Source organism: Onychomys torridus, chromosome 5, assembly GCF_903995425.1.
Source record: "Onychomys torridus chromosome 5, mOncTor1.1, whole genome shotgun sequence".
NCBI lineage: Eukaryota > Metazoa > Chordata > Mammalia > Rodentia > Cricetidae > Onychomys > Onychomys torridus.
In genome coordinates, this window is record NC_050447.1 from 45,775,164 (window position 1) to 45,793,639 (window position 18,476).

At 44.4% G+C, this 18,476-nt stretch overlaps 1 protein-coding gene and 1 pseudogene across 1 annotated transcript in view; one reads left to right on the top strand and one right to left on the bottom strand.

The window, feature by feature from the left end:
* Positions 1-18,476, top strand: part of Hsd17b2 (hydroxysteroid 17-beta dehydrogenase 2) — a 55,822-nt gene that overhangs the window by 11,390 nt on the left and 25,956 nt on the right. The window lies entirely within an intron of this gene.
* On the bottom strand, positions 4,183-4,711 carry LOC118583821 (annotated as a pseudogene).

Here is an 18,476-nt window from a genome sequence, read left to right on the forward strand (position 1 = left end):
TGATAATGGTGATTTACTACAGCACAAAGGCCATGTTTTTGGGAGTCATGGAGTTCCAGTTTCACAGCTCTGCCACCTACACCAGGGGCGTGGCCTGGCACAACTTAACAATGTGGAGTCTCCATTCAGCTGCAATGTGGAGAGGGTACCTTTGAGAGTATGCCCAGCTGGTTAGTCTTCTCTGCTGGCTCCCAGACCCCAGGTGGTTTGGCTGAGCTTCTTTATGCTCCTCATCTTGGCTTGCCAGTGCCAGGGGCAGGCTCACACTGTCCTCTCAGTGCCATGTACACACAGTGCCAAGCTTAGAACAGATGCACAGGAAATGCCCTTGGTACAACCCAGGGATCAAGGCGTATTTGTGATTTAATGGCATCACTTTGGAAAGTTGTCTGTTGGGGCAATTCTCATGGGACTGGTCCTGGGAGAAGTGACCAATGCAAGTCCTCCTGTGGTGAGACTGGGTCTGGGGAGGACATGTTACTTTAAGCTCTCCACGTGGACATTTGGGATTCTTGCAGAACACTGGGAAGCCAGGGAAAGATCTCTTTGCCTGTCTGTTTTCTTCTTCTGCATCAGCTTTTGCAAATGGTAAATCTAGTGAATGTACTGTGTCCACCTCTTAGATGCAGGGAATTGCATATGGAGAGTAGCCTCCATCCTCAGTATGGTACAAAGGGGACTTCAAGAATCTAAAATTCTGGTGAGGGATTATAGTAAGAAGAGCTGCTAGTGGTTTCCAGCTTGCTCACGGCATAACTCTCTCAGAGTCCTCTATCCCCTTTGAGTTCCTACAACTGCCAGAAGCCCAGCCAAGGAGCCCCATGCCTCAGACATGCTTTTCCCCTCAATGGGTTCATCCGGCTCATGCTTGGCCAGTAAGTGGCAAAGCTTGGGTCTGCATTGAGGCCCTACTCACTTATCTTTCTAATTTGTATGCTCCAAGTTCATACCCCATTGAAAATCACCCCATCCCCTTAGCTTCCATGGGCTCTGTAGTCCACCAAGACTCCATGTGGTAGGGAGGGTAAGGTCTGTATTCATGCCCTAGGCTTGCTTCTGTAATCAAATGCACAGTGGGTATCCCTTATCAAAAGACGATTTCAGAATATTTGTATATACACAATGAGATATCTTTGGGGTGGGACCTAAGTCAAAATAAGAAATTCATTTATTTTTTATATCTGCTACACACACACACACACACACACACACACACACACACACACAGAGCCTGAGGACACTATTATACAATTATGCATTGTATGCCTGTGTCCAGGCTGCCATCTGTCACACGAAGTCAAGTATGGCGTTTTCTACTTGTAACTTTATGTTGACATTCAAGAAGTTTTGGTGTTGGAGTAATTTGGATCTCTGCCTTTGAGACTTCTTGCTCAACCTGTACCCCAAATAGCTGGCTTAAGGACAATAGGAATTCTGCTCAGAGTCCTAAAGGCAAGAAACCAGAAATTAAGTTACTGGCAGGGCTGCACACCCTCTGAAGGCTGCAGACAGGAGTCCTTCCTTGTCAGGACGTTTCTGCTAGCCCTCATGACCTCTCACTTTCAATGGCAGCTGCTCAGTCCCTACCTCTGCTTCCCCCTGGCCATCTTTCCCACAGGGCTAGGTCCAACTTTTCACTTTCCTTTTTCTTTTACAGAGACAAGGTCTCATGTAGATGAGGCTGTCCTTGAACTTGCTCCGTAACCAAGAATGACCTTGACATTTTAGTTCTTTTCCTTCTACCCCTCTGACTTGCTAGGATTGCAAGAGTGTGCCACTACACCATTTATTTGATATTCAGGATGGGACCCCAGTGTGCCTGTTAGACAAGTGGCCTACCAACTGAGATACTTCCTCAGAACCCATTTTATTTTTCTTATAGAGACACCAGCCCACTCTTTTGCGTTAAGACTTCCCTCAAGGAAGAACTATGATCTAGAAGGGTAAGCCAAACAAGCCCTTTCCTTCTCTAATCATGTCAGCAACCACCCTGTTTCCACATCAGGTCACATTCTGAGGTACTGAAAGATGCAGTTAAGCTTGTAACACCTCCTCCCAGGACATAACAGGGTTCTGTTATCAGAAAAAGTGTGTGTGTGTGTTTGTGGGTGGAGGGGTAGATTCTGGGCAGATCCATTCTGCATTCGACATCTTTGCTGTCTTTTCCACTCTGCCCTCTGTGTTTGAGGTTGGCCTCTGCCAGTTGGGAACATGGGGAACATTTGACTGGAGGCCATAAACAGGGAAGACCAAGAAACCCAGAGTGTTTCCCCTCCATTGTCCTAAACAGTCTCTTCCCTGGGAGTTATATTGTAGTGTCTCTGGATTCTTCCCACTCCAGGGTTTGGAAGAGAACCTGACTGACTGAATGGACTTCTCTGAAGTGTCAGCTGTCCTTTGTCCTCACCTGCCTTTTCTGTTGCTGTTGAGGCAGGTCTTATGTAGCCACAACTGGCCTCAAACTGGCTATGGTGTTGAGGATAATCAAACCTTTGATTCTTTAACCTCAGCTTCTCAAGTGTTTGGTTTATCGCTGTGTATTAACACACCTGGATTCCACTGTGCTGGGGGTCAAACTCAGGGTCTCTTTTCATGGGAGGCAAGCACTCTGCTGACTGTGCTTTACCCAGACTCTTCCTACATCTTCCTGCCCGTCCTCCTCCTGTCCCTCCCTCCTCCTCCCCCCACCTCTCCTCTTCTTTCTTCCATCTCTCCCTCCTTTTCCTGTGTCTTCCTCCTGTGTTCTTCATCAAACTGCCCTTGATTCATCCAACTTGATTTTATTTACTACAGAGACTGTAGCCAGCATATCAGTCAAAACAATCATTGTGGTGGTATTGTGTTCTCCAAAATATTGTGCACCCTAATAAATTTATCTGGGGTCAGAGAACAGAACAGCCACTAGATATAGAGGCCAGAAAATGGTGGCACACATGCCTTTAATCCTAGCATTCCAGAGGCAGCGATCCATTTGGACCTCTGTGAGTTCAAAGCCACACTGGAAACAGCCAGGCATGGTGACACACACCTTTAATCCCATGAGGTGACAGCAGAAAGCAGAAAGGTATATAAGGCATGTAAACCAGGAGCTAGAGCTGGTTAAGCTTTTAGGCTTTTGAGTAGCAGTTCAGCTGAGATCCATTTGGATGAGAACACAGAGGCTTCCAGTCTGAGGAAACAGGATCAGCTGAGAAATTGGCAAGGTGAGGTGGCTGTGGCTTATTCTGCTTCTCTGATCTTCCAACACTCACCCCAGTACCTGGCTTCAGGTTTGTTTTTATTAATAAGGCCTTTTAAGATTTGTGCTACAATCCATCATCCTCTGTACTTGAAGGTTGGTTCTCTTGGTATTCTTTGACTTCGGAAACGTCTCGATGATGCCAGGGCAGTGGACCGCAGCCTTGACTTCTGATTCTCACTGCTCCACCAGTGCCAAACCAGGCTTCATTCATTGATCTAACCTGCTTTCTAAGAAAGTCCTCTCTTAGGCACACAGGCTGTGGCTGTGAGGCAGGCACTGAAGTCAATGGAGGGAATTCACAAAGCCTGGGCGTAAGGAGGTCAAGAGAAGAGGGACTTGTACTTCATGGGAAGGAGCCAGATTCTCAAATACTCAAGGAGGTGAAGAGCTGGAGGAAGCTGGGATCCAGGCAGGTGAAGGCTGGCCCACCTCTTGTGTGATGTACAGAAGATATTAATGACTTCTCATCACTTTTCACCATCCTGAGTGGAAATGAACAGAGATTGACAGTGCAGAAAAATGTACCAGTGAGTGAAGAAGGGCAGGGCAGCAAGGGCTAGAGTTGGCAGGTCACATGTGTCCCTCTTCTAGACAGGAAGTAGAGCCAGATGACAGAATCTCAGAGCCTGCCCACCCCTACTGACCCATTTTCTCCATCAAGTCGCTACATCCTAAAACAGTGCCATGAAGTTGGGGATCAAGTGTCCAAACTTCATAAGCAACTGGGAGACATTTCATGTTCAAACCACAACAGCCGGAGTGGTGGAACACCCTTGCATTCCTGGAAATTCCCTGCTGCAGCCCAAGACCCAGTTGGATGACCCAAGAAGACAGAGTTCTGGGAGGAGGCTAACTTTAGATGAGATAATGGGGGCCCCATGATAGTCTTTGTGTCCCCTCTTTTTTGACTCTCTGGAGTGATATTTGGTGGGTCTCTGGGTCTAGAAGAGGTTGGGTCTCTTGGTGGTGATGGGAGGCGTGTGCTGGTGCTGCACCACAGGGTGAGGCCACGGGAACTTGATCTTGGAGTCGTGGATCCTTTTGCCCACCAGCTGGCAGCACTTGCCGACCTCAGTCTCTTCCACTTTCATGATCTGGATGGAGTGTGCACGGGCATGGTGTAGGCACCCACCTCTCGGTAACACTGGGTGACGGCTTCAGAAGTGGTCAGGTCCCGGAACACTTGGTACATGTTATGCAAGTTCTTCACGTGCAGTGGTGACTTCTCAAATACCTGTCTGCTGTACACTATCTCCCCTGATAAATCCTTCATTTTCTTTGGCTGCAACACAAAGTACCAGAAGCAGGACTTGGCCACCACATGGTTGGATGTGAAGATGTAGTTTCAGTACAGTGGTGGTGTGTGGCACTTCAGGGTGGGCAAGAGTGCCTCCCCACCTTACGCTCACAAAGTGTGCCAGAGAACTCTCTCTCTCTCTCTTTCTTTCTCTCCCCGTCTCCTCCTTCCATTTGAGGAGGTTGTCCTCTTCGGGCTAAGAAGAGATCTCATGCCAAAACTTAACCACATTGGCACCCTCGACTCAGACTTCTGTTGTCTGGAACTATGCAAGAGTGGATTTCTATTGTTCAATCCACTTGATGGATTGGTACTATTTTTTTTTATTGCAAGTGGAGTCAGTGAATACATGTAGAGGTAACACCTTCCTGACTTGTACAATCCCGGTATCTAGCATGGTATTTGGCATACAGACTCAACAGATGCTGGCAAATAAATATCAGCAGAGGTCAAGGGATGCTAAGGTGTAGCAATGACTACTCAGACACTGCTTCTTGATCTCATCCATTGAGAACTTCTTGGGGATGGGCCATCAAACAGGCTTTGCTCATCCCTGAGCCTTGGAAGTAAGACTGAGTTCTCATGTCTGAAGTGGAGATTGGCTCTGGGAGTTGGGTAATTATTCAACAGAACACAGGGTTCCCAGTGTACCTCCAGCAGGATCCCGGAAGGCTGGATTCTACTACAAGGTCCTCACTCCCATTGGGCTTGTATCAGAGGGGCCAGGTTGCACAAATTTGAATAAGGCAACTTGAGTTACAATGGAAGGCATTGGTAGATTCAAGGATAAAACAGCTTCCAGACACCTTTTTCCTCTGTGTCCACAGCCTGGCCTTGTAGAACTGGTTCATCCAGGGGCTGTCACATTCCTCTGATAATCCCACCACCGAGAAACAAGCAGCCTTGCAATGAGACTGGCCCTCAAAACTGCTAAGAGAACACAGGTGGAGTGGGGGTGGTGGTGGAGAAAGCTCACAGCAAGCTTTTAATGAATAACACATCTGAGGGCCCTGGTTTATCTTCTGTTCCTTTGTGGGACCCCCAGCAGCCTCATTCCCTCCTCTAGTTCATTTTTGGGGGACATTGTGGAGAAGGTACCCTGGCACTCTGGTGCACCTAGATTTTGAGACTGATAATATTGCTTATGAGAGTGAGGGGTCAGGAGAGAACACACACTAGGCTTTTAATGGGAGACAGGTGGCGAGCTGCAGCCTTGTACCTGTGTATGACCGTTGTCTCCATGGAGGTCCCTGTCAAAATGGTGTTGTGGAGCCCTGGCACATATTGCTTCATTCAGTGACCAAGATCAGATCAACAGGGGCTGAGAGGGCAGCTCAGTGGGTAGAGTGCTTGTTGCATAAACATGAAGACCTGAGTTTAAATCCCAGCACACATTTGGGCATGGTGCTGGGCAGCTACTGCCCAGAGTTAGGAATCAGGTAGATCACACAGGTAGATCATGGGGGATCACTAGCCAGCCACATTAACCAAAAGAGCAAGCTCTAGGTTCAGTGAGAGACCTTGTCTCAGAATATAAGGTGGAGAGTGTAGAGGAGGAGGCCCAGCATTTACCTCTGCCTCCCACACATGCACACACAGGCTAACTCATTTGTATACACATGTGCACAGACATGAATACACTACATACATAAAAAGATTAAATCAGCAGTCCCAATCACGTTAATGCTGCAATTTGTATGCGCATGTGTACCTGTGTGTGGGTGCACATACCTAAACATGCATGCATGTGGACACCAGAAGACCTCTGGTGTTATTCTTCGGGGATCATTTACCTTAATTTTTGAGGCAGGGCCTCTCAACAGCCTGGGGTTTGCCAGTTAGGCTAGACAGACTGGCCAGGGAGCCCTAGGGATTTGCCTGCCCCCACCTCTTCCCACGCTGGGATTATCAGTGTATACCCCCACACCCAACTCTTTGATGTGAGCATATTGCCAATTGAGTCATCTCCCCAGCTGCTTTATAATACAATTAGATGATAAGAATATCTTACTTTTATGAGTTTTTTTCCCCTCTTTTTCCTCCCAAACCCAGAACTCTAATCTCATCACAAGAAAAAAAAATCATATGGTTCTGACAAAAGCACATTCCACAGAACACCTGGGTAGCCATCCTTCAAAGCATCCAGAATATGAAAAACAAAGAAAAGTCTGAGAAATTGTCGTAGACAAGAGACATGTAGGGGTTCACTATGACTCAGCTTAACATGTCCTGGGATCCTGGAGCAGAGAAAGGGCATTAAGTAAACAGGAAGGAAACCTTAGGGTGGAGTGATAGCGTTGTTGGTAAAGTGCCTGCTGTGTTAGCAAAGAAAAAAATTCCCTAGGGGTGTCAGGAGGTGTCCAGGGACAGACTGGCCGACCACTGACCCGCATCGTACATGGAAAAATCCCCTTTAACCTCGAGGGAGGAAGAAATCAGTACATGTAGAGGGGAGGGATGCTGTCCTCACAAACAACACGCCCCAACCTGTCTCTTTTCTCCAACAGAGAGTGGCCTGAATTTCCCATGATTCCTGACGATTCCCTTTCCCAAAAGCCTTCTCCTTTCCAGTCAAATCTGTGTCCTGAGCATTCATACATAGTCTTGTTTCTAAAATTTTTGTCATGACTGAGATGAATTGTTTTGTGCTGGGTTTCAACAAGGTGTTAGTGATGGGAAATTGTATGTGGCATATATGGGACCCTCTCTACAGCCTTCTTCATCTTTCTATGAACCTAAAATTGTTCTAAGTAATGAACTCTATTTTTAAAAGTTTTAAAGTGTGTGTGTGTGTGTGTGTGTGTGTGTGTGTGTGTGTGTGTGTGTGTGATAATGCACAAGCTAGCCCTGAAATGCATGTGGGAGTCAGAGGACAACTTGGGGAGTCAGTTCTCTCCTTCCACCATGTGGGCCCCTGGGATAGAATTCAGGTAATCAGGTTTGGCTGCAAGCACCTTTGCTTGCTGAGCCATCTTGCATGCCCTGAAATCTATGTTTTGAAACAAAGACTTGCCTCATCCTGACACCTCAGGTGTGAAACAGCTCATCTGACTCTTTGGATGTGGTCGACTTTAATAGCCTCAGTTCCTGACTACCTCACCATTCCCACACTAGCTAGCTTTGTGTTGCTTCACAGGTGCCTGAGGGAGGGACATGGCAGAATTTCACAGTGACCAGGTATCAAGATGAGTCAGTGCAGCTCATTATCCATATCATGACTTGAGACTGAAAATATTGGAAAGAGATTAGATGTGTTTCATTCAGGCTTTGTCTCTTGCTGATATTCTTTAGACAATACGCGGTGGAACAATAATTTACAAAGCATTTACATTTCTTGGATGTTATAAATAGAGAGATGAGTTAAAATACACAGGAGGATGTGCCTGGAGTATATAACATTGTCTATGACAGACATGGACATCTTGGGACTTTATGGTCTGTGAGTGACCTGGAGCCCCTTCCCTGTGAACACTTAGTGTGAGAAATAATGATCCCTACTCTGTAATAAGTGTTCTGGAGACCCACAGTAGTGAAAGTAAAATGGTTTATTTTGCAGCCTTGCAAAGTCAGAAAAAGAGAAAGCCAAAATTGGCTGGAGCATCAATTTGGTACAAAACAGTGCTTCTTATATTCCGGTCACAATTCCCTGCCCCTTGACTGTCTCATTGGCTGAGTTATTCAGGAAAGTGCCATCTTGCCAGCTTGTCTAGCACATACCGCACATTCTTTTTCCTCCCGGGGTTCAAGAGCACCCCTCTTTCCATTTACTTGAATTCAGTCACATAGAAGACAGCCCATAACTTGTCAACCCTAAAATGAAGAGTCCAAAGCTAAAAAGCACCATGTGATACTTAGGGAAGACAGGGACCCCCTGCCTCCTACTTACTTGTCTGTGATTCATGGATGAGTTCCAAGAACACCTCACACAGAAAATGGGCCACAATGATTTGGGCCATATTGATTTGCTCCTTCACTAAAACAGCTCTACTCCAAATTTTCCTTATGTAATAGTAGGAACATGTGAAAAAATGAACATGACCAATAAGAAGAAAAGGTCTGGGTCTGGGAAGATACCTCGGTAGAGTATTTGCCTAGTAAGCATTGAACCTGCCAGGCATGATGGTATATATTTGTAATCCTAGCACCAAGGTGGTACAGACAGCCAGATCCCTGGGGCTCACAGGCCATGTGACCTATATCCTACTTTGCCAGCTCCAGGCCAGGAAGAGACCCTGTCTCATTGTGATGGTCCATCTTGATTGTCATCCTGTTGTCAGCATTTAGAATCACCACGGAAGCCAATGTCTGACATGTCTGTGAGGGATGGTGTAGATTAGATTAACAGAAGTGGAATGATGCACCTCAGTCTATGGGCCTGAGCAGGCATTCATCACTCTCTGCCTTGCCATATCTTGATGTGGGATGACGGACTGATGCCCAGTTTCTGAAGCAGGGCGATGGCAGAGGATAATGATGTTTTACATGCTTAGAGAGGCTTAAGAGACCTAGAGGCCAAAAGCTGCACATCTACCAATAAACAACAGACACTTCCTGGATTACTCAGACGACACTCCAGGGGACACAGGGCTGAAAGTCCTGACTGGTGGAGATCTGCAGTTTTGTTTTTGTTTTGTATTTTTTTTGTCAGTTCATCTCTTTCTAAAGGCTTCTCCTTTCACTCAGCTGGACATGTCTGGAATTCTGCATGTCCAAGTTGGTCATGCAGCACACCCATCTCCATCAGTTCTGGGGACATCAGGAACAGGAACCATGTGCAGTGTTGCTTAGATGGTTGTTGTAATACCCTGTGTATACCTGTGCTATATGGAACATGGAAATATGGCTGTGTTCTGATACAGTTTCTGTTACATCTGAGGATGTGCATCTCTGGTGAGTGGCAATCTGGAGGCCAGTGGAGTGAAGCTGAGCTGGTTTCCCCCTCCCCTCCCCCCCTTTAATGTACAGAAGAGGGACTACTGGGACAAACATGAAAATCTTTGGATTGGAATGTGAGGGGTACTGAATGGCTGTAGGGACTTAGAGAAGTGCCTGGTGATTGACGGGTGTATGGCACTACACAAGAAAAACAAGGAATTCCAGAGAGTGACGTAATTGGGAGGTAACCAGTGATTAATTCATTTTAACCAGGGAAGGGCGGGAGGATTTCAAAGCTCATGAGAGGTGCCAGGACTGGACTGTATTCTTTGTATCTATTTGTCTTTGCCAACTCTCAATTACTATAATGAAACACTGGAGATAATCACCTTATAGAGAGGAAAGGACTCACAGTTTTGGAAATTTCTGATCATAGCAGAATGGCCCCATTGCTCTGGGTGTGGGGTATCCCATTGAGAAGGAAGTACATGGTAGAGTGGATGGTTAGCCTTGTAGCATGAACAAAAGGGAGAAAGGAAGGAGGCAGTGTCTTGAACCCCTTCTAGGGCATGACCCCCATGACTGAAGATCTCCCTCTAGGTTCATCTGCCTCTGGATGAGAGTGCTATAGGGGTAGAGTGTTAAGTCTTTAATATAGCCATTGTGGACCATTCCAGATACAAACCATAGCACCATTCCTTTGTTCAAATCCAGCCAGGCAAGGGAAGTGGTTCAATTGATAGTGTGTTTACCTAGCTGGGTTCCATCTCCAACACTTCATAAAACAAGCCTACTGGTGTCTGCCTGCAATCCCGGCAGACAGAGGCAGGAAGATCAGAAGTTCAAGGTCATCCTCAGGTACATATAGCAAGTTTGAGGCTAGCCTGGGCTATAGAAGACCTTGTCTTAAAAACAGCATCTAGCTGGGCCACTTTGGCTGCTTGTTTTGTGGCAGGGCTACAAGTAGCTTCCTCACCCAGAAATGGGCACAAACCAGTGCATTTCCCCTTCTGAGCAGCAGGCATGGGAGTTGATTCAATATTACACTGCAGACATGATCAGCATCAGGACCCATAATCCAGAGTCAGCCCTTTGTGAGGGAAGATGGCACCGTTGGTGTCACTTTGTGCAGGTGTGTCCCTCCTGCCCTGCCCAGGTACTTAATGAGAGTGTTCTTCAGAAAGGGACAGTCAGGCGTGAGTGTTGACTCTAGCCCATCCCCACTGTGTGCGCAGTGGCCTGGTGCACCTTCTCTTAGCATCCCAATGGCTCATGTTAATGTAGGAATATGAAAGATTATGGGAGCGTTATTCTGAAAGCTTACACCACAGGAAAAGGATCATTTATTTTCATTATGAAGTAGACATGAAGCAGTAGCTGATTCCAAGGGATACTCACTAAGCTACAGTTAGTGGCGTGTTTGTCATGGGGCAGAGGTAGTTGTGCCACTGTGCTATGTGGAGATCAGAGGACAACTTGTAGGAACTGGTTCTCTCCTTCCAACTTGTGGGTCCCAGGGATGGAGCTCAGGTTGTCAGGCTTGGTGATACAAGCCTTTACCCATGGACCCATTTAGTCAACCCAGCAGTTAGCATCTCTTCAGTGTTACAAACAAGGGAAGTGGGTGTCTAGAATCTATTCCTGCTAGACCAAGAGTTAAGTCCAGTCTGGGCCTACAGGAAGTCCCAGGAGTGTTTCGTCTTACTTTATCTCTCATCTTAGAATCACTTGACCTACATTATGGGAAACAGGCAGCGCCAACATGAAGGTGGCAATCGTGGCGATTGCTTAAGTCTTAAACTAAAGGGAGGGGAAAGTTCTTTCTCCATCCATTTCCCACAGACTTCCAACCAGATCAACAACTCCCAACAGATGTCCTTAGGAAAGGGGACAATGCATTTCAGGGGCCTCAATTCAAAAGTGCTTATGGACAGGGCAGGTCACTCTACAGAGAAATGCTGGTGATTAGAAACACTGCTGAGTAATGAGCGTTGTTCCCAGCTGTGGGAACAGCCACAGGGACTTTTCAGGCCAGCTAAAGACTGGCCCTTCTGTGATGAACTGAGGCAAATCTTTGATATACATTTGTGTGTGTGTGTGTGTGTGTGTGTGTGTGTGAAGTCTTCCGATTCAGAGTCTTTGAAACTTTTACAAAGTAGATTGTGAATCAAATGAAATGTATTCTGAACACAGTCTTTTGCTGACACACAGTAGGTCTTTAGTTTATGTGCTTCTATGCCACCAGTCGGCACAGAGTTCCACAATGAAAGTGTCTTGGTGTCCCTGAAGCTGCTGCCTGCAGACTCTGCTTTGCATTGCTGCTGAGTGAAGATGACATGGGTAACCAAAGGGGTCAGAGGGACTTCAGGGACAGAGCCACGTCCCTGGATGCTGCATCACTGTGGTTAGAATTTCTGTGTGTGTGTGTGTGTGTGTGTGTGTGTGTGTGTGTGTGTGTGTGTGTGTATGTGTGTGTGTTTAAAGGTTAGAGGAGCCATCTATCTGTTTGACTTTTTTTTGGTCAGGGTTTCTCACTGGCCTGAACTAGGCTAGGCCAACTGACTGTCAAGCCTCAGGGATCTACCTACCTCTTCCTCGCTAGTACTAAAGTTATAAGTGTGCACAACCACACCCTGTTTTTTGCTTGTTAAGGCAGGATCTCACCCTGAATCAAAGGCTGACCTAGAATTTGCTACTTAGCCCACCCAGACTGGCCACAGACCTCCCAAGTGCTGAGATTAGAGATGTGAGTCACCATGCTTGGCTGTTAACTCCCAGCTCTTTAACTTGGGTTTGGGGGATTGAACTTAGGTCCTCATACTTGCATAGCAACTATTTACCAACTGAATTACCTCCCCAGCTCACTGTGGCAATCTGAGAATCAAAATATAAACCACTGTTGTCCCAGAAGCTAGAAAGAGCCAATGAAAACTCAGCCTGGGAAAAAATATCACTATTTAATAATGATCCATACAATACAGTCAGCAATTATTATTTGTTGGGCTCCATTATAAGAGCTTTAATATATTAAACCATGTAATTCCTTGTACTGCCCTCGGACAGGCAAGCTCTGGTATCGCTCTGTTTTATAAATGAAGAAAAGAAGACACACAGAGCTTAAGTGGCTAGTACAGGTAACACAGCAGGTGTGTGGCACAGGTGGGATTCAAACCCAAGCATTCTGGCTCCAGAAACCAGGCTTTCACCATTTTTCTAATCCCTTCCCCACTCTAGTGCTGGGGATGGAACTCAGGATTCCACACATGCTAGACAAAGTGCTCTACCACTGAACTCCAGGCCCAGCCATGCAGCCGCATGTTAACTGTGAAAATCTCTAGCAATCATGGTCCTGAAAATGATGTGGAACTATGCAGAACTGTTTTGTACCGTGGTAATACAGATCATGGTTGCCAGTTCACACTGTTATTCAAGGACACACAGGCAGGGGTGGACCGGGAGAAGAAAAGGTTATGCTGGCTCGGAAGGTGGCGACACTTTTCACTGCTCCCAGGAGGTTTTATTACTCACGTGTTTTCATGATGATGGGCCATTTACAGGCTTCCAAATTCTTCTCCTTGGAAGCAGTTCCCAAGAGACCCCAAAAGCAGACATCTCACCCACAACCCCATATCCATAAGGTTCATGCATTTCATTCAAGCAACCTGGCTGGCCCCAAGAACTCCCAAGCCAGTGCCATGTACCTCTTGGCTAAATATTTGGTTTCACTCAGGCTGATGTATGTGTCTGCTTATTGGCTGATACAGCACTGCCATGTGTCAGTAGTATAAACACACTTTGAAACTAGATAATTTTTTTTTTTTTGGTCTTAAAAAGAATACTACTTGACAATTCCTAGGTTCATACTACATTGACGTAATTTCTATCTCTCTGCCCAACTCTTCTTCCTTTGTCCCTGTTACACCCTCTCTCAAACTCATGACCTCTCCTTCAATTATTATTGTTACACGAGCACACATACACACACACACACACACACACACACACACACAGAGAGAGAGAGAGAGAGAGAGAGAGAGAGAGAGAGAAAGCACAGACAAAGAAGGAGTCAGAGTAAGGTGCAGTCTGCCACAAACAGAACTCACACTGTTCACTCTCATGTAATGCCTTAGAAAAAATTTTTCGTACCCAAAATAGCTGAGGGATTGAATTTAAGAGGAAGAACAATGTGACCTTGAGCAAGCAAGCAGAAGGAAGCTGTGGGGTTGGAACTGTTCTGCTTTGCCATTTGGTCATTTTACAAGATACAGTTTACCTTTGGGATAAATGTATGGGGACAAAGACTCACCCTTAGACGAGAAGTTATTGGCAACTAGAGACTCGAAGAGAGGGAGAGTCAGTTTTCTTTAAGGGTGTGGCCCAGAGTAGGTCCACTCTGCTGCAGCGGATGGCCCCACACCCAAGAGTACATGGATGGCACAAACAGGACTTCATGGTTAAGGACAAAATAGGAAAAAAGAGGACATGAAGTGGGGTGGGTGGGGAAGGGATGGGAGAGTGGATCTGGGGGGATTAGGGGGAGGGAATAAGACCCAAGTCGTATTAAATTCTCAAGACCTAATAAAAATGCTACTTAGGGACATCCCTTAATTGGCAAACTATTAAAGAAAACCTTGGACTGTGTGAACAAGCTAAATATGTATGTTACAGAACAAAATTGGACTCTCGATCTTCTCACCGTCTTGACTGCAAATGACACCATGTTAAGGCACGAGGAGAGAAGGTAGGACAAATAAGGAACACATGACAGTTATTTCAAAATGAAAGGTATAGATTACAGTGCGTGTGTGTGTGTGTGTGTGTGTGTGTGTGTGTGTGTGTGTGTGACTTCTGATTCTTACAAGCTCTTTGAAGAGCAGTGATATTGAGGAAACTGTACATAGTGGCTTTTTTAGGCGTTAGTTATGCACCCACCACAACTTAGTTTATAATTAACATATTATTTCAGGAGATCATTTGATGTCATAGACAAGAAACATTTACACACTACAGTTTCCTTTCAGCTGCACCAAAGAAGCTAGAGTGTAGGATATGTTTAGTACTATAATATTTTCATTAGTTCACTGAGGATTTCATGTATGCACATAGCGTATTTTGATCGTGTATGAAATTTAAGTGAAACAGTTATGGTTAAAAATAGCAGAGAACTGAAATGCCTAAGAAGGAAAATACCCAAAGATTGAGAAGTCACATTTGGGACCTGCTCATCTTGGTTTTTAATTGACACTTTGTGCTTATAAAGCTTTACCCTTCCTTCCTTCCTTCCTTCCTTCCTTCCTTCCTTCCTTCCTTCCTTCCTTCCTTCCTCCTCCCTCCCTCCCTCCCTCCCTTCCTCCCTCCTTTCTTTCTATTTTTAGATAGACTCTCACTAAGTTGCCCAGGCTGGCACTGAGCTGGTCCTGCACCCCTGTAGGCCTTGCACTTTCAGTATTTCTGACTCAGTCTCCATAGTAGCTTGGTTAACAGCTCTGGGCCACCATATAACTCTAACTCTTAAAGATCACTGATAATTTACATGTTTCTACTTGGCACATCAATTGTTCTCTTCCTTTCCTTTTCCGTCCCACCTTCTTTCCTTCCTTCCCTTTCTTTTTCCTTCCTTCTTCCTTCCTTCCATTTTTCCTTCTTCTTTCTTTCTATCTTTCAGATGGGGTCATCTTAAGTCCCTCTGGCTGGCCTGGAACTTGCCTCCTGAGTGCAAGGATTATAGCCATGCACCACTACCTCTACTTATATAGCAATGATTTTTCATGATAATTTTTACATTTAAGTGCTTTATAGAATCTACTCAACTCTTGCCTGTAGCCAGAAGTTTCTCCAGTCCTGTCCAACCCCCGTGGTTGGGACAAATCTCTTCCACCCACATCCCACAGCTTCTTGGTCCAATGTAAACACACAGACGCTTATATTATTTACATACTGTATGGCCTATGGGTCAGGCTTCTTGTTATCTAGCTCTTATAACTTAACTCAACCCATTTTCATTAATCTATGTGTTGCCACGTGACTGTGGTGTTACTGGTCTGCTGGAATCTTGTTGCTCCTTGAGCAGGAGGCTAGCATCTCTCCCACCCTTCTCCTCCCTGTGTCTCTACTTGGATTTCCCACCTAGCTCTAAGTTTTCTTGCCATAGGCCAAAACAGCTTTATTTAGTGAACAATGGGGACAGCATATATTCACAGCATACAGAAAGATATCCCACAGCACTTCCTCTTTTCTTTCTAATCAAAAAGGAAAGTTTTTAACTTTAACATAGTAAAATTATATATAACAAAACAGTTATCAAGCAAGAATTACAGTTATAGTATCTAGTATTTAGCAAAATTAAAGAAAACATTCTATCATCTATCCTATTTTTATAAGTCTAAAGTTTTATATCTAATTTATCTTTTATCATAACTAAGGAAAACTATAATTATAGTTATCCAGTCTTCAGCTCCATCAAAGACCCCAGAAGGATATAATATTACCTGAGGAAACAGGAAGTGCATTATAAGCAACTTCCAAAATTCTAGAAATGACAGAGACATCTGGCTGCCCAGAGAGTTATTCATAGTTCCTCTGTGACGTTGGGGCATCTATATTCAGCCTACAGGCCTAGAGTTTCTGGCAGACGTTTTAGTGAAGCAGGAAATTTGAAGAACTGTTTGCCTATTTTGGCAAAGTTTATCAGTCTCTTTCCTCTGTGTCTTGTAGAATGTCTCGCAGTATCTTCTGTGAAACAGGAATCTGAAAGACCATCTCACCTAGATTTGGCAAAATTTAGTGGTCCACTTTTCCATGGGTCCTGCAGGTCCAGTCTATACAGCGTACTGTCAAGCAGTCTAGGCACCAGTTTCTTGCCCAAAATGGCCAGTTTTGACAAGAAGATAAACTCCATATGGAGTGTCTTCCTCTTTGAAATAAATTGGTGCTGCCAGGATCAGACATGTATCATTGTCCAGAAAAGTCTAAATTTTAAAAACATTTTAAATGCTATATTCTGTAGTTCTTTGAAGTGTTTGAAGATAATCTACCTAATTGAAATATATCTATGTATACCTAGAAAACTTAACTAACATGACTATAAGTATGACTATCATAGATGACAAATTATTAATCTGTATTTCTTAATTATACATTATAATTTTAAATGAGTTGCATAAACATAATTAATACCTTAAACAAGAGTAGAAATATATATATATATATATATATATATATATATATATATATATATACTGTATAACAAAATTAACTTTAAATTTGTATCAATAAGCTAAAATCCATAGCAATGTAAAATATTTTAAACAAGTTGTTGCTCTTTCAAAGTAGATTCAATAGTCTACCCTTTTATTCTATTTTATCTATAATATCCCCTTTCCTTCTTTAGGAAGAGATTGCATTTGTAATCAACCTCCTTTAAATAAAAATAAACATTTATATACAATATTTTGGGAGTTTGGGCGTAGCTTCTCATACTACTTCCTGCTGATTGGTGGCAATAGCAATCTTACAGGGATACTGAGAAAATTGTTGATAATGATCAAGTTCTTGGAAGATCGTCTATCATCTTTGCAGATAGATACCATCTGTCAAGGTTCAGGAGGTCTTGCTTGATCAAATTTGATTCATCTTAACCTGGAACAAATCCACAGCCTCTTGCTTCCTGTGGAAACAAAAGCAGAGCCTCCTTTCCAAAACAACATATCCTTAGACCCAAATTTGAAGTCAAGATGCCTTTAAAATATATATATTGTTTTAACTTAGTAGCCTTTACAATCAAATGTCTCTCTCCAGTTAAAAATCCCAAAGAGAACAAAATCCAGACTTTCTGTGTAATTTCCATCTTTATGTGGCCTATTACTTTCTTCATATATTATTTTTAAGACTATTTTATTTTTATGACTATCTATATCCTTTCTTTTCTCTCTCTCTCTCTCTATGTAGCTTTTTACATACAATATAAACTGTTTAGAATTTTATTCCATCTGAATCTGTCTCATTGTGAATCTATAATCCTTCTCTGACCAGGACAGGTTTTAAACTGTTAAACTTCATGGCTAGGACCAATGAGGCAGCCTTGGCGAGTTCTACATTCAGTGAAAGACTCTGTCTCAGGAAACAAACAAGGAGGAGAGTGACTGAGAAAGTCACCAGACATTGACCTCTGGCTTCTGTGTGCATGCACATATTCATATGTACATGTGCACACACACAGTGAATGAGTGACAGAGACGGAGATCACATGCTTTCTCTCATTTGTGCATCCTAGGTTTTATAAGATCATGTGTGTTGATCAAGTTGACTTGAAGGTAGATGTAGAATTACCTAGGGAACCAAGGGCACTAATGAGACCTTAGAAAGGCAGGAGGAGGGCAGGTAACGAGGAATTGGAGAGTTATCCTCAAAGACCAACACATACTTACATGAAAATGGTCCTATGTAATTCAGTTTAACAAAATAAAAAATTAAAATTAAAAAGGCCCAATCCTTAGTCTTCGGGCACCTGTATTCCAAATCTCCTAAATGCCCATTCACCACTCATGGTCTGTGCTCAGACCTCTCCTGTGAAGGATATGAGAATTTCGTTTTCCAGGGTTTACACCCAAGCCCCATCTCATCTAGCTTACCTCTGCTGGCCCTAGCTGAGAGAGTGAACTTCCATGCCTGTTTGCTCCTCTGTAACCTGGTGGTGATAATAAGGTTGCCTGCTCCCCATATCCAGAGTGGCTGTCAGTGATGCCCACTGGCACTGGATAATCATGCTGTGATCTAGCTGAGGAAAGACTGTTCTGAACAGCTGCCTCATGGTATAACTCGGAGGAAACCTTTGGCTATCCTAGCCTGGCTTAACTCTCTGCTCCAGGCTTCAGGAGCACACAGAAGTTATCTTATCTCAGCTCCCCAGCCTTCCACTCTCCTAAGGTCCACGGACCTCCACATAGCCTCTGGGCCATCATGCAAATGATAATCAGCACTCCTCCACTGTGAGGACCAGCACAGCCAGGTCTCCACCACTGTGAGGACCACACAGCCAGGTCTCCACCACTGTGAGGACCACAT